Consider the following 24828-nt stretch of genomic DNA (forward strand, 5'->3'; position numbering starts at 1 on the left):
ATGTCTGGAATTTTCTCATTACAATACCATGTTTATTACCTGTAATTGAACCTGTAATCTGGAGGAACTGTTGCACCCCAGATGCAAGCTGACCAGGTAAAAATATCCCACTATTTAAAAAGCATAGGATCATCTCTCTCCCTAGGGACTTCAGGACTGGAAATTCAGGGCTGCAGGGACATACAATATAGAATTTGCTGCTTACCTGTGTTCTTCTTTAAGCATTGCAAAAAAAAAACCTCTTCATACCTTTGAGACTTGCATTGCTTTAAGAACTTGAACATGTGGTGTTTACTCACTTCCAGCTGAGGTGTTTAAACACAGGAAGCTTGTGCGGACTTTATAAATGAGGATGCTGAAAGCCTATGTTTATTGGGAGCAATTTAGACATCTTGTTTTGTTAGAAACTTGGAAGAAACATCCAAATGAGATGCTAGCACTGAATGTATGAACTGTCAGAGTGCGTGCTGCCTGTATGTATATGAATGCCAAAGAGCCTCATTTGGAAGGCTAGCAGTAAAGACTTCCGCTCCAATGTGGGAGGCCATCAGCTGGAAGCAAGAAGGTGGTGGATGAAGTACACCAGATGTGGTAACAGGAGGATGGTGCCTTGCCCAGGTGATGCGATAGTTGGAGGCAAATGCCATCTTTGAGTGTCATGTAGTATGAGGAAGGCGTTTGCACTGTTATGTAGGACCCAACCTGAGGCAGTTCTGGTCAGCTGTATTCAAGGAAGGGGAACTCGGAAACATGCAGAGAAAAGGACCGCAAAAGTGGCGAGGAGGCTAGAGTATTGTGTAAGAGGACACCAGAGGAGTCTTAAGGGGGATGTGACTGCTGCCTATAAATGCCCTTGTGAAGGGAGGAAAAAGGCTTGTTGCAACTGATGGGGAAGGTTGGCACAAGAATAAATAGATATAATCTGCCCACAAGTATATAAATAGGCACAAAAAAGCTAACTTGTTTTGAGGTGGAGGTCAGTAAGTTTTGAGACATTGTTAAAGCATCCTATCTGTGCTCCTGCTCTAAAGTTGCAGATGTAATTAGTAGCAAGTAATACACTGAGAAATGTGAACACTAGGCTGGAAGCCAACCTGAGCAGTCCCTACCCAGTTCTCATACAGTGAACAGCAAATACAAACAGCAGAATATTTCTGTTCCATTCTGCAAAAGACTGCTGAACTCATTCAGATCAGACTGCTTTCTACCATATTTTAATGATGCTTTGAGACATGTGTGGTGTTAAGCAAGAACAAGTACTGATACACAACTATGTGCCTTTCCACGGAGGTGTGACAGGCTGTGTTTAAGTAATGACTGAACATTCATACATGTTATGCTCAAGTACTATACACATCAAAATTGCCTAAGGATTTCTCATCATTTTTTAATTTTATTAGGAAAAGCTGCTAATAGCTGCATTTGCAGGATATTAAAATTCTTATCTGCTTATGTCTGAAATTTCTAGTTACAGAAGTGGAGGTTGCTGCTGTGCCCTGTACTCTAGGGAGCCTTATCTGCCTAGAAGCAAAAATGTCAGTTTTCCTCAATAACAGCAAGATACAGTACTGTGTGTGCACACAGAGAATAACGAATTGAAGACAGATCTGGGTTTAAGCTATTTTAGTAGTTTCTTTAGAGTAGATAAGCAATTATAATGTTCAGAATAGCCCTCAGGACTTGATGAACCTACTTTCTTTTTCTTCTTGCTACAAACAGTGCCAAAATACGAAGTACATCATGCCTCTAGGCTTGAAATAAGATTTTTTTTTTTTCCCCAGGGTTTTTATAGTATAAAAGTGGATTCTATTTTATTTGTTTGCTGGCAGTAACAATGTAAGAATGGCTGTGCTATCAGACCAAACATCCATCTACTTTGTTAGCAGATATTTGGGGCTAAAAGCATATTGGGGGGGAGAGGTGTGTACCTAACAATAATCCTTGCTGTGACATACCCTTCCAGCATCTGCCAGTCAGGAACTTAAGTGCTTCTCCAGCCAGAAGTTGCATCCAGATCACTGAATTTATTAACTTTCCATCTGATAAGGGTGGTGGTGTTTTGTTTTTTTTTTTTTTCTCCCCCTTATACTTTTGACCTTATGTGGGAATTGGCTTCAGAACTTATTTTCATTGCTGCAAGGCTTCTGCATTGGGTGTCCCTAATTTTTATATAATGTAGACAAAAAGGAGGCTTAGGACACTTTCCTTAATTGCTTGTTCCTATTTAGTTGGTAACTTTTGCACCTTTTCTTCATACTTTTGCAGCACTATACTATTTTTTTCTCCATTCTGCTCTTTCCTGACATTTGCTTTCACTGTCATTGAAAATAACTAATGATGTGCCTGATAAGACAGTACTTATTTGGTAAATTCTGACTCTTGAATTTCCTTAGGAGGAGAAAACAGGCCTCAACTTCATGTTGGAAGCCATTTGGCATGTGTGAAAAATACTAGCGCTGTGTGCGTATATCTATCTATATATTTGGGGAGAGGATGTTTGAGGGAGGGCAGTGGGTTTAAAAAAAAAAGAAAAAAAGAATATGGATAGAAAACTTGCGGTATCTGGGGGAAGCAAAGGATTTTTCTGAACTTCTTGGGTGCAAGGGAGATCTCTTATTTGCCGCCCCTAGTGATGCTGCAGGGCAGGGGATGGCATGAAAGGAATTTAGGGCAGAACCACTAGCTCTTGTGCTGGAATGGGAACAAAGCTGTGCCTGCAACTGATCTTTTATTTGCTATTGATAAACTATCAATTCATAGTGTAATCTCAGATTAAAACAAACTCGTACCATTGGAAATGGGTAATTACAGTGTATTGGCATCTAGGATGAGAACCATAGAAGGGAAGGTTATTTCACAGGAACTTGCCACATTCAAACTGTAATAAATGGAAAAGGGTTGATTGCTTGATTACCTCACCTTTGAAAGAGTATGACTGGATGTACTGAACCAAAGGCCAAGTTTGTAAGTAGATAGGTATTAAGACATGTTATGCACATCAGTGGCTTTAAATGTCTGCCTTTTAGTGTCTTACTGAAGTAATGGGTGGAGAATATTGTGGTGATAATGCTTTCTTCTCTCTGTGGGAAAATGAAAGCAGCAAGAACAGGACCTTCACTCTGAAGTTCAGCTATGCTTCAGTGCTGCCCCCAATGTAGATACTCCCATTAGATCCAGGCCTTCAAAGGGAATGCTCTTTGAGATAGGCCGCTCAAACACCCAGCTCATGCTGGCACTAAAAAAAGAATTTTCAATAATTATTTTGCCATCTGACACTGCAGTGAGTTGTCTGTACCAGCCACCAACAAACCTGCAGGGGAAATTACTGAACACTGGCCTGGATGATGTGTGCTTCTTGCCAGTGCTCCTAGTCTCTTGTGTCAGGAATATCCAGCTCATGCTTCAAAAAGTTCTTCCAAATTACCTACTTAAATACATCAGGAGGGGAGGGAAGGAGGGAGAGATGTTTAGTCCAAGGCAATTACTTATTTTGAGAAATCATCCCAAAGATTTTCCAAATGTAATGGATGCCATTCTGTACTGCCTTTATTAGTTGTGCACCTACTGCTGTTACGCAACCAGTTTTGGACAGTTTCGTGAGAGATTGCTTACAACAAGTGTTATTAGTGCTTTTTCCATTCCTTCCAGTTTGAGAAGCTGACCTTTAGTGCAAGCTCTTATAGGATTTTTTGCTTCAGTGGTCTTGAACTTTTGTGTTCAATGAATGGGAACAGAAAATGCATTACAGGCTATATTTATAGAAATGTTCATTATGTTTTACTTTTTATCCTGTAAAATGGCCTGATTAGAGTACAAGCGTTTGGGGGGAACAATATTAAATCCTTACAGAATTGCACGTATATGTTAGGCTTGCTTTATTTATTTATTTATTTATTTATCTTCTGATGGGCAGTGCTTTATAATTAGTTCTGCTGAACCCTCATGCAAGCCCTATGCTTGAGGCTAAAGTGCCAAAGATGCTGGATATAGACTGCAGAATTCACACTTGCATCTTAATGCTCAACTTCAACTTAAGACAAAAAATGCATGGCAGAGCAGGAAAAGTTAATAATGCAGTAATTTGTATTTTGTTTTATATTTTGATTATGTAGAGAGATATCTAGAGTATGTTCATTCTTTCTCTGAGACACCAGACATAACTAAAAATGTATAGAGAAAAAAGGCATTAAGGAAATTACTTTAAAATTTACATAGATAATCAAAATGCCTGAAATGTATTAAAAAACTTCCTCTGTGCTTCATTAAATATGTAACTGCTTTTTAGAAGTCTGTATATCACTAGCTTCATCTTCAGGTGAAAGAAGGAAACTTCATGCATGGGATGTGTCTCAAGTAACTGTATCAGACTGTTCTAATACTGAGTATCTTCCCCCTTCCATCTTTGAGTATTTGTCATCTCTTCAAAGAACAGTGTCTTCATTAATCATATATCAATGGGTAGAGTTGATAAAAGCTTTGATTAAAAATGACAAGTTTCTGATGCAGATGTTTTATTCACTGCTACCAAACTTGTAATGAGGAGATTGTGTTACAGTTTAGATCTAAGATTAAATTTAGATGATAGATATGAAGTTGTTATTTTGTTATCTGTTATTTCATTAACTGTTTACTGTCAGAGGTAAAAGTTCTCTAATCAGCTTTTCTTGCTCTTTAGGAGCATTAGTCTTTGTACCAATTTCCAACTACTTTGACAGTAAAAAACTGATCAACCAGAAAACTAAAATTCTTCTGATGTTGTAGTTTCAAAACAATTAAGCCATGTTTTTATTTGTAAATTAATATTTTGGTACAGAATTTGCACTGTTCATGTTTTTTTACTAGGACATTTTAAGGTACAATTTTTAATGTTTAAAAACTGGGCTTCCATTTCTGACGACTTGGCAAAGGCTAACAGTTTGGGCAATAAAAGTAAGTATTCTTCAATCGTAAATGCAAGGGAGGGAAGGGAATCTCCTGGAGGCCTCAGAGCGTGGTCAGGGCTGCATCACTGCTGGTTCTCCGGTGGAGACTGGCTGCTCTGCCCTCCAAAGTGGATGGCTGTTCAGCTGGTGGCTCTGGTAATATGCCTCTTCGTAAGCACGTGGAGATGGAATCACACTGCAGGTATAGCCCCATGTGATCTCTCTGCATTCAGTCCAATGTGTAACAACAAGTATGAGACAGGATTTTTACCTTGGAATTACTGTTTGGATTTATAAAGGCAGAACTTGCTACTGTGTGTATGATGGCATACAGGCATTTGCCTTTCTTTTTCAGGGGAGTTTTCAGCTGTCCTTGTAGTCCAACAGACTTGAGCTGTCTAGAGCACTGGAGAGGCCTGTGTGTAGTGATTCCTGTAGCTGTCTAAGTCTATTCTGTTAGTTATCTGTTTTGCTGCAGTAATATCTGCTGGCTGTTCTTCCGTGGGCTTGTCCCAGGTCCTTCTCCCTTGCAAGGATGAGCTGGGAGTGCCTCAGTGGCAGGTTTGGTCTGTCTTTTGCAAAGGTTTATGTAGAACACAGCTTCCAGTGTTGTCCCTTCATCTCAGCTGTCTAGTGTAAAAGTCCTGAAGAACAACGTTAGCTTTAGTGTCTATATCCTGAGGCAAGGCAGGGCCGTTCTGCCCCTCTGGCATGGCTTTCGGCACAATACAGTCCACAGGAGTTGCAGTGTTTCCTATATCTCAGCCAAAGATTGTGAACTGAACTACAGCGTGTTTTAAAATATAGACATAGTTACAGATATGTTTTTCAAGAGAAGAATTAGAGTTTGCAGATATTACAAGAAAGCTTTAAATCCCTTTCTTTTTAATGAAACGCCAGGAATATTGTTCTGGCACTACCTGCTTTGTACTTTGATTTACTTACTGCCTTCTCTCTCAAAATAACTCCAGTTGTTTAATAGCGGAAATTTGTTTGAACAGCGAAGGAAAAAAATTTCAGAATGACATTAGTCTAGGGAGATGGATTTTGAGTGAATGAAAATTTTTTTTTTTTTAATAACTGTTGATGCTTTTGTAGCTGGGATTGTCAAAAGCTATCAGTGAGATGAGACTTGGAGGAGGGTTAATATCTTTTATGAGATCAGTTAAAAAAGTTGAAAAAACAAACCTTTGGGCATGCAAGCCATTGAAAAAGGTCACACAAGGAAGGGCTTATGTGGCAGAAAGCGTATTGAGGAAAAACAGGCATACCATCAAGTTTAATAAGATGTTGTCTTTCCTGCCAAATCTTATCTTGCATGACTGATACCTATGAAACAGTATTGGCTGTTGAGAATATGGACAGTTGTCTTACAATGATCATTGATGTTTATCAAATATATTCTGAAAACGTGCTTCTTGCCATCAGATTTATACGATTTTGGTAGATCTTTGCATGCTCTGGCTCCATGGAATATTCTTAGCAATAGCATTTGATTCTGTTAGAACAGTGGATGTGTACATGGAAACAAAGCAAACTGGAAAGCCTGTGCTTAAATAAGATATAACTACAGTGTCAGATGGTATAAAATGAACTAGTTGCTTTTGACTTTTCCCTTTCCAGACAGCTCTAATCAAGCTTTAATCTAGTGTGTCTTCAAGGACACAGCAGTTTCAGATTTCATTCTGACTGACAAGGCAAGGGATTGGATGTAAAACCTGGCTTGTCAGGGAAGAACTGTCATGGTGACTTTTTTTGAAGTTGAATAAACCTACAAGTATTTCTCATACCATTTGGCACATTTCTACTGAATTATGTAGAAGTCTTCATTTGTTTGCTGTAATGTTGTGGCTAACCTGTATAACATGGTCTAGTTTCTAAAACAGTATGGCTTTTAAGTATTTCAGTTTTAAAAATGAGTCTTTTTTTAAAGACAAAATATTGAGTAATGCATCAATCCATAATTGCACAGGCTTTCTTCCAGAGCAGCTTCCATGTTAGAAGATGCTTGTGTGTAGCTCCTATCATGAATAATGGAATGATAGGTAAGGAACATACAGTAATTAGTATTTAATAACATGTTACCCAGTGCAGTCTGATATATCAAGAATTAAACTATAGAATGCTGACAGCTTATTTCATTTTTCTTTGACTTGCAATTATAACACATTCATTTGAATGTAAATGTGGTGTTCAAGTTATATCTGACACCTTAGAGTGATGTCTCCATCTAGCAGAGTAATCTTGTGAACTGAGGTGTGATTTTTTTTTTTTTTTTTTTTTTGTAGTGTGCCCCATAAAACTGCCCTGAAACTCTCCCAGAAGGCTGCATGTTTCTGAGGCTTTTACTGTTATTTTGGGCAGGAAAATAGATGGGCATTTCATTTGGTTTTGTTTTTTGCCTTTGGTGTGTGTTCTTTGTTTTGTTTTCCTGTGGTGAGAGGGGTTGAGGACATGGCAGAGTTTTAAGAGTAAGCTAGGAATTTTCCTGCATTCTTCTCAATATCCAGTCAAAAACCTCCAATAATTTCCCCTGGCAGCTTCTGGAAGCTGTTGAACAATATGAAGTAATGGGTTTTTATATGTCCTGTTCCTAACTTTTGCGAGACCACCATTTTAAGCTTGGGAAAGTATTGTTCAGGGAGGACTTGTAGTGTGGGTGCATATTTATTGTGCAAAGGGAGAATTGTCTCATGGTTACCACAGTGGACAGGGAGCCAAGAGCTCCAAACTGATACTGATGATGAGATAGTCAATGTAGCTATTCCATTTCCCTCATTATAACTGCGAATGAATGACACTTCTTTGTAGAGCATGGCTTTTAAGGAATGCTGGCATCCTCAGCTGAAAGTGTTGTCAAAGCACAAAATTTGAGTTCACCTAAGAATGATCCTACAGTGGGTTTGTTCATTTTATAGCTTGGTTTTGTGGTTGCTGGATATTGTCAGTGTATTTCTTCTAGCGTGCTGCAGTCTAGCATGATGTGTTGACTGTAGAAAGCCTTTCTATTTGTGTTAGCAATAGCTAAGAAATAATGATTTCTCAAAATAACTAAAATGTATGTCAACTCCGCTTGTATTTTGTCTCCTGTCTAAGTTCTAAAAGCACGTAAAACTGCTCTTCTTTTCCAGCCACACTGTCTATCATGTGGCTTTACTTCCTAGCATGCACTGGACAAATTCTGCCCTCTGTTTTGATGCTGTGACAGTGTCTCAGAGAGATGAGAATACAGCTGGGGATTCCTCTGGTGCACTGGTGTACAGGCCATTGTGTAAAAGCCAGTTGAGTAGTGAAACAATTGGAAAATGAATAAATCAAGGATGTGAAGCATTATGGATGGAGCCTACTTCATTCTTGCAGTGCTTGCCAGCACTGTCCCCCCTTGGGCTCCATCATAAGTAGTGCAATTTATGTAAGTCTGAGTGTTTCTGCCCATTGTGCCACGCTGACTGATTTCAGTAGCATTGGCTTGGCTTAAATAAGCACAAAATTTAGCTGATAGCATAGTAATTTTTTATAGTTGCCTACCAGAAAGTCAGTGCTCAGTATCTCACAGCATACTGCTTGTTCTTACAAAATCAAATATTTGGTGATACACAGACTAAACCCTTTGCACGCTTTGCACTCTAACTGGCCTGATTCTGCAGAATATGAAAACTTGCTGTTCCCGTTCAAGTTAGTGAAAGAGATGGAAGGAGATGATGGGACAGATGAGTTCTGAGTCACAGAAACACTACAGCCTTTCAGTGATGCATTACTTTGAATGTGTGAGAAGTGAATTCACCTTTAAAAATGTTCGACTAAACACAAAACCTGGGAAAAAATGAGTGCAGTCCACAGAGGCGCTCTCCTTCCACTTCACAGAATCCTGTAGCTGCAGATGCTGGGAGTTACTCTGGAGTGAGGGTGTTTTCTTTGTTCCTCCTGCATTCAGCCTGCGTCACTCACCCTTTCTTTACCCGAAGTATGGTAATCGGTTTGTGACTGACCGCCCTAGGTGCGAGAAGGGTTTCCTCGCGCTTGCCTGAAGAGCTGTTCTTCGCAGGCATTACGCACACTTACTGCCTGGAGCGTTTGAATCGCTTCGCTATGCATGCATGTCTCATACCCAAAGTAGTCGCTGCTCCTGCGTTCCCACAACAGCAGCAGCAGCACAGAGCAGATGCTTCCAGTTTTTCTATCAGGCTGTGCTTTTCAGTTTTGATGAAAGTTGTCTAGTGTTATCTCTGGATTTGTATTTTTTCTGTCTTTGCATTTTATGGATAACAAATCTCCTCATTCCTCGCAAAGAACACCATTGGCAATGTTCTTCTGTACTTCTAAGGATTGCTTTCCAGATGTTTTATCTCTGGAGACATGAAGATTAAATTGAGGCTTTCCTGCACTGAGAATTTCCATTGTTCTTGCCAATAATGCATAATACTCACAAATTTAATGGCAGACCTTGAAGTATATAAAAATTTAAGTCCAGAAAAAGGTAAGGATGTTTGTGTTTGGAATTACTGTAGGAAGAGTTCATACATTTCTGGAAGTGCTTATATAAAAATCATGTATACCTTATATTTCATGGTTGGTAAGTTACATATATTTGGGCATTATTAATATGAAAAATCTTGTGTATACTACTGAATACTTAATAGGAAAATTTGGTATTTTTGTATTGATGTGAAAGTACATTTCTCCATGAAAACGTGTGTTTGTATGTGAGATATTGCTACTATGATATGGACAAACTGTACTTGTGCTATCTTAAAAGCAAATATATTTGTAATAAATTTAAGAATAGTCCTGATCTCTTCATCTGCAGGTCATTTTGCCATGCATACAGTTTTCCATGGAAAAGAGTTTCTGTTTTACCAGTAGCACTTAAATAATGTAACATATATGCAAATGATATGTAAAGTTCTGCTCAAACAACACTGGATGAGAAAGATAGTCTTATCAAATAGAAGGATACAAAAAAGGAAGACATCTTGAATAACTTTCTCTAGTAATTTCTGATTTATAATATCTGATTTTGTTCAATTAAATCAGTGATGGATGGAAAATAGTAATTAGTTTAAGCCTGTAAGTGGGCATAGAGTAAATGCTATAGAAAGAGAGGGAGAAATCATGAAATGTTAAATTATTTCTGTATTATGCTTGCCATCAATAATGATGCTAGGTTATGTGCTTTTAAAGAAAAACTTAGAAAAGACAGACAAGCCGGCTCTTTGCTAAATACCTAAACTGGATAGTTCAGAAGACATTTTCTAACAATATTATTCTTACTATAATTTTCAGAAAAAGTGAATTAACCTAATCTAAAATAAAGCCACCAAAAATCATATGGATCATACTTTGAAGTATCTCTTTGCCCCCTCTAAGAAGCATGATAAAAAATTTTAAGGGTGTAACTGGGGGTTGATATGCTCATTCTTCTTCTTTGTATTTAGCATGGATGATTTTATTTGATGATAAATATTTTTTAACAGACTGTTTCTTATAAAACAGCTGCCTCTATTTTCAGGAACATTCCCTAATTAAACAAACGAACAAAAAGTAGAAGTTATTTGTATATCCTCTCAGGGAACGGCCTAATAGGTCAAGGAGTTGGTATGCTACAGTTCCAAACACTGTGTTTGTATTTTGGAGGTTTCTGTTACACACAACTCTACATTAAGTTTTGATGCATATGGTTAGGTAAAGGAGACCAGTTGTTACTCCATCTGCTTTCTGAGAAAGGGAAGGTAATAGATATGTCCCCATTTAATAATTTACAAGAGCTAGCTTTTTAGAAGGGATTTTTTTTTTTCCAATAGTCCTAGAAGAAAAGCATCAAGTTTTACTGGTTTACTCTTTTATAGCTCTTGTAAATGTATGTGTATGTATAGATAAACACATTTCATACTGAAGTATTCAGTTGATGGTGAATTTCTATTTGAGGTAGCTTTTTAGTTACTTTTCCTTAGCCAAATATAATAACAACTGGCCAACGTGCATTTGTTTTTATCTCTTTTTGGTTATTAATGCTACTATTTCTCTGTCTGGGTGAAGGCAGTTAAAGGATATAGAATAAATGAATACAATGCAGTGCGCCTTGTATCAGGTGTGCTGCATGGTGCTGCTTCGTAGGACCAGCCTCCGCTGGGCTGCAGCTTCACAGCTTCCCTTGCTCCAGTGACACTGCAGCAGCACGTGTGAGAACACAGCTGGGCTTCGGGAGTGTCGTTGTGTGCACACAAGTGTGGTGACGGTAGCGCTGTGTGACCAATCCTTCCAGAGACCCTCAGGGAGAAGGTCAGTTAGGTTTTTAAATGTATGTAGTAGATGTGTTTGAAAAGAAAACAGCCTGCCTCTATTATCTTACCAGCTTAGAGTTCATCCAAAATTAGTTCTGATTTGAGAGGCAGAGGATTCTGGTGTGTATGAGAGGAACAGTGGAAGTAGGAGGGAGCACTGGGCCTTTTCCATCTTTGTCACCATAAGGGCTGAAAACATTTGTAGTTAAGAAAAGGGGCTTCTCCCATACTTCCTGACATGTTTGTGGTGACACAAAGGGAGGCACTGAGGAATAGGGATCACAGTTGTGTGGTACAAATGAGTGACTTTGATTTATTATTATTGTTGTTTTCCCTTCTGGATACTTTGAATGTCATGTTTTGTAGGTATTGGAGGAGGTCTTATAGGTGAATAAGTTCACAGGCTTGAATGGTGGAAGAATGCTGAGAGCCTGATCTCCCCCTTATTCGTGCTGGTGATCACTTCAGCCTGCCAGCGTTAATACTGATAATGGCAGGATCACAGCCCTAGTACAGTTAATGCACGTAAGAGTGCTTGTATGCTAGTACTTGGATAAAGCGGTAACTTTACAAGCAGGTGCTGTGCATACATCATTAGCTTGCTGTCTGTGACTGGTGCTTGGCAGTGAGTGTGGGCAGGAAGAAGCTCTCTGCCTCCCAGCAGTTTGGCTGCGAGTTCCTGTGTGACTGCTGACCATTGTGAGTGGGAAGCATGTTTGTGTTTAAAGATACAATGGCGGTAAAAAGTTAGGGGGCATGGTATGGGAGGAGCTGTGTGGGTTTTCCCTTTGTAAATGGGTCTAGGTCTTTGGCTGACACATAGTACTTCTTGCTAGTTATTTTCTTCTTACGTCTTAGCAGAACTCTAGGGTTACAGTCACTACATTTAAATAGAGAAAAAGCAGTTAATTACATTGTATTTCATTTACAGGGACCATCTCAGGGAGCCTTTTTAAGGCTGTAACTAGTGCTTTTTTGGGACTCTGGAATCTTTAAATCTGTCCAAACACCTGTAAAATAAGTATTAAATATAGATCCTAGCATAGTAAGTGATATATGCTGGAATTAACTTCAGAAGATGAGGAACATGCTGTTCTGAGTGGGTATTGAAAGCATCAACCTCCTTCTGCAAAGAATTCAGGCTTCCAGAGGTTTGGTTGCAATACTTGCTTTAAATCTATTACACCATTATACATGCTTGCAATAAATTAGTATATGCGCAAAGCAACTCTGAAACTTTTAAAGACTCTGGGTTTGTTTGTATTACTCTGAGGAAAAGTGAACCCTCAACCTGCTGCTCTAAAATGAGGGAGTGGTGTCTTGTAGCTGCAGGGTAGCATTATGGAGTGATGAGTCCTTTCCATGATACCAGTGAGATTTCAAGGGATGTTAGAGCTGTATGTTAAACACTGCTCATCTCCATGTGAGATATCAGAGTGAGATATTGCAGAGTAAAGGACTTGGTAGATCAACTAGAAATTAACTTACGTGCTTGTTAACTACTTAGTATTCATTTTTATACTTATGAATTAAATATACCCTTGTTTCAATAAATTTGCAGAACACAGTGATCATGTGAAATAGAAACGGCACTTGCAGTTCATTGTGAAGAACTGCCTTTTTGAAATGATGTGGCAAAAAAAAAGTAAGTGTAGTGTTTTCTTACTAATCTCTGCTACTGTATTTTCTCAGTGGGTAGAACATCCTACCAGGTGGACCATGTCCTGGTCTCTATTACCTAGGTAGAGAGCAGAGCTTGGTAAAGTGAGCTTGCTGTGAGAAAAGTTCACAGTGGTGTTTTGTGTCCCGTCCCCCCCCCCCCCCCCCCCCCCCCCAACACTGATCTTACCTGTAAGGGGAAAAACGTGTGTTATTTCTCCATCTTATGTTTTGAAGTAGTCATGTAAGAAGTTTGCATCTTAGAGGACAGCCTGTTAGTATGTAGGCATCTGTGTGTGCTGGTTAGTCTGCTTGGTTGACAGAATTTAAAATTATGTGACACTTTTTTTAATCTAAGTGACAGAAAACCCAGCCATAGACTCAACAGTAATCTAACATTCAGGAAATAAATTGGTACTTCTCACTTAGGGACTTTGTCACGTATCACCAATAGAAATATTGGTCAGTGTAAAAACTCAAATGCACAAAAAGATGAGTATTTTATTTGCATTAATACAATTACTTTGGTGTTTGAGATTGTCGGTTCATTGTTTGTCAACAGATGACTTGCTGTCAGTGACTTGTACTGGGGCAATTTGTGAACAGAGTAGATTTCCTTAGCAAAATGACTGTTCCTGAGGAGTGTGAAAACACTGATTCATATAAGTAATTAGTTGAACAATAGACTTCATTAATTACTTTTAAAGGTTAATTAACTCTGCCTTCAGTTCAGCTGTTTTTCCCCTCCAAATCTTTAACTGAGCCCCAGGTGTATTTGCAGTCTAGATTTATTTGCAGTCTAGAGGGGAATCAGTGCCCCTTCCACCTCGACAGTTGCCATAACCCAGGACCTGGAAAGCACTTGTCATACTGTGAAGTGGATCTGTCTTCTGCTGTTTCCCTCAGTTTATCTAGCAGCTACAGCTGCTCTTGTGCCCTGTGGCTTATTCCTCTCACCAGTGTATGATGCTGTATAGGTGCCAAGATTGCCCTGATACATTGCTGTTTTCTGATGAATTTGCAGACAACAGAATTCCACTGTTTGTGTTGGAGCTGGATCACTTTCTTCATCTGCGTGTGCCCTGTATAGGGACAGGAGCAAACTCTATGAAGTGTATTCTGGTGGGGTTTTTCTGTTTTTGTTTTCTTTGAGAAGTTGATGGGTAAGGTTTAAGAGTGGCATATTGGGAAAGAAAAGTCAGATAAGGCTCAGCACAATATGTTGCTGGCGGAGTTGTATTTCAGTGAAATACAGGATAGTGCATAAAGGATCGAGGAACTGAGATGACATTTAATGCTTTAGTACAGGGAGGCAGGCTTAAAACAAAACGTGCTGAGTTCTCAGACTTATGATCCTCCTTCATGTATTTATTTTTGGAGGACAGACATGGGGTTCTGGAGGAGGAAGAGTGCTTGTGGACACCCCCCCCCCCCCAGTGGCATCTCTATCTAGAGACAGAGCTCCTGGGATGTCTTTCATTTTGTGAGGCTTCAAAGGAGGAGCTCCTGGCTTAGCACTACTGAGGAGTGTGCACAGGTGACTAAACAGATCTTTGAGCGTGTTATTGTCAGTCTTTCTGTTACTTGAGTAAAAGCGTGCCCAGCTAAGGAGAACACCTGGAGTTTTTCTTGGAGACATGGCCAGAGATCCACAGAGTGATGTCTTGCACTCCTTGTCTATCCTTAAGGCAGTATGAGGATGCTGCCCAAAAAAGCCAAATGCCTCTCTGCCCTTTGCTTGTCCTGAAACCACTGGGGCTGTCACAACAGTGTTTGCAGAGCTGTTCATTCATCTCTGTTGGTAGGTGTAGTGGAAACTATTCTCCATTTCTTCCTGTCATTTGCTGCTTCTTCCACTTGCTCTATGGTATTGTAAACACTTGTTCTGCCCTCCCTGTGAAGGGATCCTTGGGCAGTAATGAGGATTAGGATGTGGAAAGTTAAGCAGTGTTTGCTTAACGAATCTACATTTCCTTGCTCGCTGTAATGGTGTTACAATGTGTTTTGACAGTTAGCTGTCTATGTGGTTAAATGATTGTGCCTTTCGCTGTGGATAAAGGACTAATTCTACAGTCCTGATGGAAAATCTACTAGTCCTCAGTCATATCCTGGGCTGCAGTGGCACCAGAGTTCTCAAAATAAGCAGCTGTGATGCCATCCTTCTGAAGGAAGGAGAGAGACTTGCTGTGTTTCAGGAAGCAATAGCAATAACCTTCCCCAGTAAGCTGTTACACAGTCAGTCTCTTAGCTCCGTGTTGGCAGGCAGTGCCTAGTCGAAGGTGTTTCTTTCTGGAAGAGACTTAAAGCTGGGGTTTCAGAGATCTGTGACCATTCAGGACCTCAGGATACTTCTGCAGTGTAAGCTTCCAGAAGGACTGCAGAGAGGATGAACCTGCTGAAAGAGTTGTTTATCAGTTGTTCTCCAAAGAGCTGCTCAACTGAAAACCTGGGCTAATTTCTTGAAGATAAAAACTAAGTCTGCTGAGCCAGGTATCCTTGAGCAGAGATGGAAAACATGCATTATTCATTGAATGTTGGGGCTGTGCTCTCACATTGCAGTTGCTATACTGAAGTCCAGGTCTCAAAAGGGATCATAGGCCCCGTAAATGAGGCACTGTCCTACCAAGTCATTCTCTATATTACATAATGTTCTCTAGGAGGTAATCCCACTGTAGGAACAAGATTTATGAATAAGGATCATTAAAACTCTTTTGGGATTTTACTATGGTGCCAGACTTGTCTTGATTCTTCTGGTCGCTTTGCAAGTTGCCAAAATGGGGGATCCTCAGACTGGGGAGGGACTCGGGGTGCTACCACGGTAAGAATGATAGTGGTAACTACTAAGTACTGTCAAAGTCTATGTTAGAGAAAGTATATAGCAAAAACTTTCCACTTGTGTATGGAAGAAAAAAAAAAAGATTTAAATTGATCTGTGTTCTAGTAGCATAAAGTCAGTAATCTCAATATGGTAGGCTGAAACAACAGTTACTATGAAATAGGTATTACTCATAAACATAGCTTCTGGGAACAAGAAGTTACCACTCCCAAGTAACTTATTTTTAAGAGAACCACACCGGACAGTTCTTAGACTTGATAAGAATTAAAATTAGGCTGATAGGGGGGTGTATATATATATATTTTTTTCCTGGTCTGAAAGCCAGACCAGAGTCTCAAGCTTTGCCCCTTTTTTGTTTACTTAGTATTTAGTGAATTCTCAAATACAAGTTGTTTTTCAGATTTAATTTGATTATTTTCATTGACTGTAGACTGTTCACAACAATTGTTTTGAGTAGTCAAAGTCTGTGTTTTGCTGGTCACTCTGTTTGTTTTATGACTTCTCTACTTTCTTGAAGGCTGAAATGAAATACCTGCGCTGTTTTCAGGTGGGCCTTCCAAGGACTGACATCACCAACATTTGGAATCCCTACTAGTGTGTCCAACTTGCTTGAAGATTTATTGAGATCTGTGAAAGTGTGAGAGAGTGTCCATCTCATATTCACAGACTTCTACAGAGATTATGATTAAATCCCCCGCAAGAAGCTTAAAGTAAAGTTGTGTGAAAGGTTGGAAGAATTTCTGCAGAGCAAATACAAATCTGGCATAATATATGAAATGCGGTTATTAAAAACAGCCCTGACTCAGGACAGTGGATTCCCTCAGCACTGCCTCTGAGGTCTTTGTTATCCTTGGTTTATTTGGTTGTTATGTAACAAAACACCGATCAACAATTTGATGATATTAGTGGTAAGCTGCATGGTGTTCTAGCTATCAATGCCATTCTATGGGATTTAGGTAAACTATGCTCACTGGTTGTGGGGGGAGGGAAGTAAATGGCTTTTAATGGCATTAGTGTAAAGGCAAAGTTACAGCATGTTCATGATGAAGCAATGACTGCAAAATAGAATGATGAGAGCTCAGAAAATTTAGAGAACAGTTTTGTGGTAGCATCGAAAGCATCCTTGCTATTTAGAATATAATAGTCTAACTGCATACGGTTCTCTAGTTTGGGGAGGGGGAGAAGCCTTTTTTCTTGTTTCTTTGAACATTTCTTCTATGCCTTTTTCTGGGAATGCATATCTGTATCGGTAAAAACGGACTCCAAGTTGAGATCCAGAGACCTGATTCCAGTGATGGGAGCATGTTATGAGTCCTTCCCCTACAAAGCATCTGTGTATCTTGGATAACAGGCTGATTTGGAGTTTGGTTTTTGGAAGGTTGGGGTTTTCTAATCTGAAATTTAGAGAGTGGCTACTCTGACATTTAGTGGTTTGAAAAAAGTAAAACAAACCACACTTTCAACAGTGTAAGAGCAATTAACCCAAGGTGATAGTAGGATGCTGTTCTGTTTCTTGGGATCCTGCAGCACAAGGAATCATAGGAGATGTAAAAGCCCTAGCAATGCCTGTGGGTGAGAAGAGCACGTGGGTGTGCGGGAGGGGGCTTTGCACACTGCTCTCATTTATGGGTAATCTTCGTGCTTAGATCTAATGATGAATCAGCAATTCACAGAGAAGGGATTCCCAGAAACAAATACCCTTTTGAATGATTTAATTACTACTAAATACAACTGATTTCTTTCTCTCTTTTTTCCCTTCCTGTAAGGAGAGAAAGAAACAGTGTACCTGGAAAAATGCACAGCCAAACCAAAATACTTAATTCACCCATGCAGTCAGGTAATACAAAATCATCATGCAGGGGAGAAGAGCTGATGTTAACTGTGTTAACTTCTGTGTTATGGGTTTCTGTTATCTCCTCAAGCTTAATGTTGGCTTAATGCAGCTTGCTGCATATAATTTAGAAATACAGTTTATATCTTCTTTCGTAATTATACTTCTCATTGTTTGGTAATGGTCTTTATATCTTATCTTTTGTTCTGTCAGATAGTTGTAACATTAAGTCCATAAAAACATGACAAGAATAGATTTTTCTTAGTTGCAGTTTTAAATATTAGTTTATAATAGTATAATGGGGAAAATAAGAAAGAGCTGTTTTTGTGGGCAATAGTTTAAAAAAAAAATCTGATCTTTGATTTAAAACAGTGACAATCTGTTTTGCAACTTCAGTGGTGTAATCTTAATATTCATTTGTAGGAGACTGTTCCTAAAGCTGTTAAATATATTTACATCCTACTGTATTTAATTTATTACAGGTTTGCTGTCAACATTTGATCTATTTATATATAGCAGTTGCACAAATGGATCTTTGCAAACAAATTGGTTTTATAGCCAGTCCTGAAATTGAATTCAAAACTTGGTATTTAAGAACCTATATATACTGTTTAATGGATTTCTTGAGCTATGTCACAGGACTGTAGAGGACAACTTAGGTGAAAGCAGATTCTGTTCAGTGTTAGTTGCAATACTGGTGTAGCAACAGGCCGTCAAGAGTAAACGGTGGACAAGCATATACACGTAAAATTTCAATTTATGTACAACTAACTGCACAGGACCCACAGTGTAAAGACCTCAACCTTTTTTCATTGAAATAAGGTAACACTTTGGTAAGTATACCAATAGGTAGAGGTATATATGTATAGATAGCATATATATGCTATGCATGGGTGTATGTATATATACATCTATGCATAGGTACAGATGTATAGAGTAGGTATACCAATAGGTAAAATACTTCCATTTACATGGAGGTAACTTCATGCAAGTATTGATTCTTTGAAAGCAATGGAAAAAAATATTTTTAAAGTAAGATTTCCCTTTTTTAACCAGTTTCAGTGGAATAAAACCCCTTTCGTCTAGGACATGTATTTCATCAAGATTTTGCTGCAGGCTCTTGGCAGTAGAGAGTTTCACCACTAATGGTTAAGTAATAGCTATTATCTTGAATAATTGAAAAGAGGAAAAAAAATGCAGCAGTGAAAAATCTCAAAGCTGCTACTGCCATTGCTTATTTTTAGGGTTACAGTGACTAAAAAGGAAGGTTGGGAAGCTATTCAGAGAGGGATTGTGCTTGGAAAATGAAGGCATAGCAAGGCTGAGCATTTAGGTGTTGGGGGTAACCCTGAAAGCCTAGGCGGGGTGTTAGCTGTGGCACGCAGGTGACATGCGCCTGTGAAACGCAGCTGGTGCTTGTGCGGACTAGTGCAGCTGGCAGCAGTCCGGTGCTGCTGCTGCAGAGGGAAGGTGCCCCTTGGCTCTCGCTGTGAGGTGTCCAGCGTGCTTCGCTTTAGACGAATGTGTTCTGTGGGAAGTGGAGGTTTCTTTCGTTGCTATAATGTGCCCTGTACATCAAGGGGCATTGCCATTTCACTTAAATACAGATTACCGGGGGAAGAGTTCAAATTCCATAAATATTTTTTCTCTAGTATCAAGTAAAAGATTCTGCATGTCTTAAAGGCTTTTGTAGTAACACAACAGCAGCCAGATGTACGTGTCATGACTGTCACTGAGAACGAAGCCGAATGAATTGCAGGCTACTGAAAACCAGGGCTCCTATAGGAAATGGCTGTTGAACCTGTAAACAGAGCAGTAACTTTTTGCAAGAGACTTACAGGGAGCAGTGCTAAGCTATTCCCTAGTTGTTAAAGACCTGACCGCACGTGGGGATACATTAGGGCAGAGCTGGACAGAAGGTGGTGGTGGCTGATCTGTGGCGGATTAGAGTGCTTTTTGAACGTAAGGCTGCGCGTATGGTTAGTGGTCAGAGTTCCAGCTTGCTGTTCCCAGGCGGCAGCTTGATTTATTCAGCAGTGAGAAGCAGTGCTTGTCAAGTAGAATAAACAGCATCTGCCCAGTGTGCAAGATTTCAAGTAACATCTGGACTTCCCTTGGGCTCGGATGGCTTTCCTCCTGGCATCAGAGATATACCATGTGGTGGGGAGTGTGGCTGCTTCAGAAAAAGTCCAACTGGCACAAATGGGTTTGTATCCGGATTAACGTTTAATAAATAAGCAGTTTCTTCTGAAAAGATGTGTATACTACTAAGAATGATTATCATAGTTTGAACTAAAAATGAAAAAATGCTATCTGAATTCAGATCTGTTTTGCTTTTTAATAATTATTGTAGGAGGGGAAAAAAGAGCAGACTTGTATTTTGGTAACATTAAGACACAGTAAGCTATAGTGTGTCTGTTAGGGTGTTTTCATGCTGTCTAGGTAATAGGCTGTCAAAAATAAGTTTGTGTGACTCTGAAAACAGAAGTGATTTTGTAATTTCCAGTTTTTCTAATTTGAAATTAAAGCTTCAAATTTGCAAACATGAACAAAAGGTTTTCTTTAAATTTCCAGATTAAATAACTCTCTTACTTTGCTCGTTTTGCTCTCTCTCAGCATGTCATAAGCTACATTAAGTTATAAACTAGAACCAATTTTCAGACTTTGTGAAAGATGTGCAGTTAGTCCTTGCATTGGAAAATTATCCAATAATAGAAACAGTGTCTTGCTTTCTCAAATGCTAATATAGCTCTGCGCTGAAGAGAGGCTTAATTTTCTCAATATTGCTGGTTTATCTAGAGCATTAAATGTTTTTCTAGAACCAGTCTTCCTGTTTCAGGTTAATCTCTTTGCTAAGAGAAAGCATTCTTGAATTTCATGCTCTTCTGGAGCTTTACTCTGAATTGCCTCCGTTCAATAGCTTTACCATATTCAGATGCTAATGTGTGGTGTCTATCTTTTGTGAATGTCTGGCTAGAGATTGAAATTAGCATATTAGAAATAGATTTGAAAAAGATTGTTTCTTTGATGTGTCCTTATATTTTATAAATAGTTTAAAGGAAAGGATCAAGTATTTTGTAAATGGTTCCTAGAACTGAAAGCCAATGGGCCTTTGAATGGTGTGGCATTCCCATTACTGTGGTCGGGTCTTTAAAGTGGATTCTTTCTCAGCTATTAGCAGTACAATAGGGATGATGCAATGAACTTTCTTACACATTTACTATTCTTATTTAAATGGTTGCATTCTGATGGTATTTTCTTAGAACTGGAAAAATGCAGGCAGAAAAGATGGTGCTTATTTAGGCACTAGACTTTTTGCAGGTGGTATTTGATAAATGGAGAAAACTGAGCTACATGGCAGGAATTGAATTTCTTCTGCTTTGTTTTATTTGTGTAAAAAATGTTTTAATCTATTACATATAACTCTGCTTCTGAAGACTGAAAAGTAAATGTTAAATGTGTCTATGTTAATTACAAATGTCATGTAGAAATGCTGAGGCAGTGAAAACCTTGAAGAGGAACTATAAATCAAAACCCAATAAAGTCTCCTTGGTTCCCCCCCACCCCCCCGGTGTTTTTGGTGTGTTTAATATCTGAGTGCAGCCCATTTTCTGCTTTTCTTAAATTAAAGAAACAGTGTCCTCTTCTCATTGCATTTTGCTAGTGGTCCTCAACAACATCTTAGTGATACCACAGTTCTTTCTCTCATAGCTGAGCTAATGAAAATTGAAGGACTTGTGAGAGTTACTTATTTTTGTAAGACTTATTAATAACTGATATGGTTAGGCTCAGAAAAATGTAGATTTTCTATTTCTGCTCTGAGTAGCTTGTTTTTAAACGTCTTTATGAGCTGAAGCCGTATTGCAATAAATCACTTTAATGGTGAAGTAAAAACTTTAATAGAGTTTGTACACCAGGTTAACTTAGCAGTTCAAATGTGTCTATCCTGTTATACTTGTATAACCTTTTTCTACAGAGAGTCTTAGAGCTGTGCTGAAAGACAGTTGTGTGTTTAGTTTATCAGGTGTGAACCCAAGGCGTACTTGAGCTAAACTCAGTTGCAAAGTGAAAGCCTCAGGCCTTTTATATGACGTAAGTTTTAGGAGCTTATTTTTTTGCCTCCCTTAATCTTTCTCCTTTAAGGTTCTGACTTTTCCATGTTTTGCCCTGTAAAGGCTTGTCTTTCTGGTAGTTTGCACAGCTTCAACTAAGATACAAGTTAAAACTGCTACAGTTAACAAGTGCATACTGTTAAGTTATAACAGCATCTTTTTCTGTCGCTTCTCTGGCTCATTGTAAAGCACTTCTAGAGCCACCCATTCATTTGGAATAAGTGGTGAGTCGGGGAAGGCCAGATGATTTTAAAGATGAAGTTATTAGGCTTGTATACTTCTGTGGTGCTTTCAGAGGAGTATTTTTGTTCAGCTCAGTCTGAGTCCTCTCCTTCCTCCAAATAAGAAAGCAACTCGACAAAAACACCCTGTGTCTGATGTAGCTTTTTGACGTGGCCTTTGGCTTGCGTACAAAAGGGGCTTTGTGCGAGGGAGTTGTGGGGACGTTGTCCAATGACAGTGGCTGTTCATCTCATGTTTGAGGACAGCTTGGGATGCTGCTCTGGCTGAATCCAAGCAATCGCCCCTTTGGAAGGAGCAGCAGATGTGGTGCTCTTTATCGTGGGACTTGTGGCTGCGTTGGTCTCCACTGGAAGACGCGCTGGTTATGTTTCTGCCGTGGAGATGCACTAAGCAGTGCCACCACAATGCACGCTGGCATGTGGGAGCGCTTGGAGTGCCTCATGGCGGGTCAGCTGGAGGGAGGATGTGTCAGGTGCTAGAGAAGAGAAGTTCTAGCTCTTAGAGAGGGAGGAGTGGCAGGGTGCTTTCCTCTTCACTGTTGCTTTGGGAGGAGTACTGAAGAGAGAGGTGGTGGAGAGAAGAAAGATGGGAGAAATAAGAAAAGACCCAGACAGTGTCTGGGAGCCAGCCAGAGCACAGATTATCTGGGAGGTGAATATAGAGTGATATCAAGTGAGGAGAAGCTGGGAATGGATGATAATAGAGGGAAGTAGTTTAGGGATGTAGATTTATAGTCAAACTAAGAAGAAATGTTATCTTGATCCTAGTGTTTGGGGAAAAAAAATGTAAGAGGGAGGATGTGAGATGAAATGGAAAAGATGGGTGTATTTTAGTCAAAACAAAGAAGAGCAGTCATCTTGTCCCAGATTGGAGAAATAGATTAAAAAAGTTATTACAGTATGTGCTAAAAACTTGGTAGTAGGATATAGAGGATGTAAATGTGTGTGGGGGGAAGATTGTGTATTTATAACTTCATTAACAGTTCTAGCAGTGTCAAAAATGCAAGATACAAACTAAAGAATTACTGAGCCCGAAAGAACAGAGTTCAAATCATAGTCTTACCATTCAAAATGTGAGAGGTGCTGGGTTTCGAAGTTACAATGGCATGTATAATCAAATATAAAAATAAAATCTATTTAAGGAAGTGTGGAACAACTGTAAATTAAAATATTTGCCTTCGCTGTTTTTTTATCTGGTAAAGTTTTCTGCCTCCTGGGTTGTGAAGGTGTATTTTACCAGATGAATTTTAGCTTCTCCATACAGAAGAATAGTTGTAAAGAAGAAATCCTGACTCCTCATTGCCTCTGAATGGCTTTTCTTTCTTTTCTTTCTCTTCTCTCTCACCGTTGTCACTTCTGTCAGATGATTCTCATTGCCGACAGGTCCAGGCACTCATATAGATCGTTAGAAACTGAGATTCTTTTTTTTTTTTGTAAAAGGCACTAGAAAGCTTTGCATTGTGTGACTAATAGGCTGATCCCTTTTAAGGGAAGAACTTGCATCTAACAGAATGAGCCCTATCATCATTTTAGTGGACCCTTTTCTTCGCCTAAAGCAGAAATTACAGAGGTTTAGCAAAGTATATATTTTAATTACCTTCTGAAAAAACAGTTGGCAAGATGGTTATTAATTCACATGCCGCTGAATGGGAACCCTGAATGAATTCTTCTCTTACCAGAGTCTATGTACTACTTCATGTGAAGCTATTAAAAATGAATTAGACTCAGTGCTGTGTCCACCTCAACACTGTATTACCCTTATTGCTGTAATATTTGAGCACCAGCAGATGTAGAGGCAGCACAGCAATGGGCCATTCCGTGTAATTTACTTCTGTAAACGAATTGAGCAGCAACTCCCACTGTACAGACATGGAAAAGACACTTAGGTGACTGGTTTAAATCTTGCATCTTCAAAGGAGTTTTTCCTGACATGGAAGAGCATTTCAGAAAATGTTTGCTTCCTGTTAATGTTTGTGGATGCAGTGGTAAAAAGGACATGTCTGGAATTTACTGTCTTGCAATAAAACAAGAACAGTATTAGTGATTTGTTCAAGATGCTTTCAGATGATGTTTTACAGCAACGACATTTAAAATTTCAGTTGATGCCAGTTGTGACTTCCTGTGTAATTTGGTTTTGTAAAGAAAAGACTTGTCTAGTGTAGCTGTCATGGTTTTCAGACTTTGTAACATGGCATATATATCGGTTTGATGAATGAGCATCTACAGATCAGTAAATCTCACAAGCAAACAAACATAGTTTCTTCTGGGCCTGATGAACTGTGATTTTGGGCCACTATAATCTGCGTGTTCTGATGAACCAGTGGTATCGGAGCTGTGAATGTTTTCAAGAGAAAACATGGAAAGGATGCTGAGAACATAGAAGGGATCTGGGACCTAATTCTTGTTTCCTAGAATGGTGTGGTTGCTACTCCAGTGAAGGTATAAACTGATGTGAGATCAAAACCAGGTCTTAGCAGAACATTTGGTACATCAAATAATGGGTAGTAACATCTTAAACTTTTGTAGCCAAATGCAAAATATTTGATTGAACAAAATGTAGGGGAAAATTAATTTTAGCATACTTGTGTATTTGCACTTTCTGCTTTAAAATATTTGACTATTTCTTTACTCTGGGTTGTAGTATAGCATGCACATAACCACAATGCAGACAAGTGCTTAATGAAGCTGAACGTTATACTTGCAATGAAAAGGAATGTCCAGTAGAGCCAAGTGTTATCCAAATACAGTAAAGATATATATATACTTTTCTTACTTCTGAAATGATAAAGTCAATTCTTCTGGCTTATTTTTTATTGGATTTTACCAAATGTTCTAAAAACAACTTTATTTGCAAAATATCTCTTGCACAGTAATGACTAGTTCCTATCGTTTAAGGCGCAAGTCAAAATTCTTATGTGTAGGTAGATATTTAAAAGCCAATAAAT

General features: G+C 39.0%; 1 protein-coding gene across 1 annotated transcript in view; it reads left to right on the plus strand.

The window, feature by feature from the left end:
* PLCH1 (phospholipase C eta 1) overlaps positions 1–24828 on the plus strand; it is a 97024-nt gene that overhangs the window by 23323 nt on the left and 48873 nt on the right. The gene's annotated exons all lie outside the window — the stretch shown is intronic.

This window comes from Apteryx rowi, unplaced genomic scaffold, assembly GCF_003343035.1.
Source record: "Apteryx rowi isolate R43461 unplaced genomic scaffold, aptRow1 scaffold_140, whole genome shotgun sequence".
Lineage (NCBI taxonomy): Eukaryota > Metazoa > Chordata > Aves > Apterygiformes > Apterygidae > Apteryx > Apteryx rowi.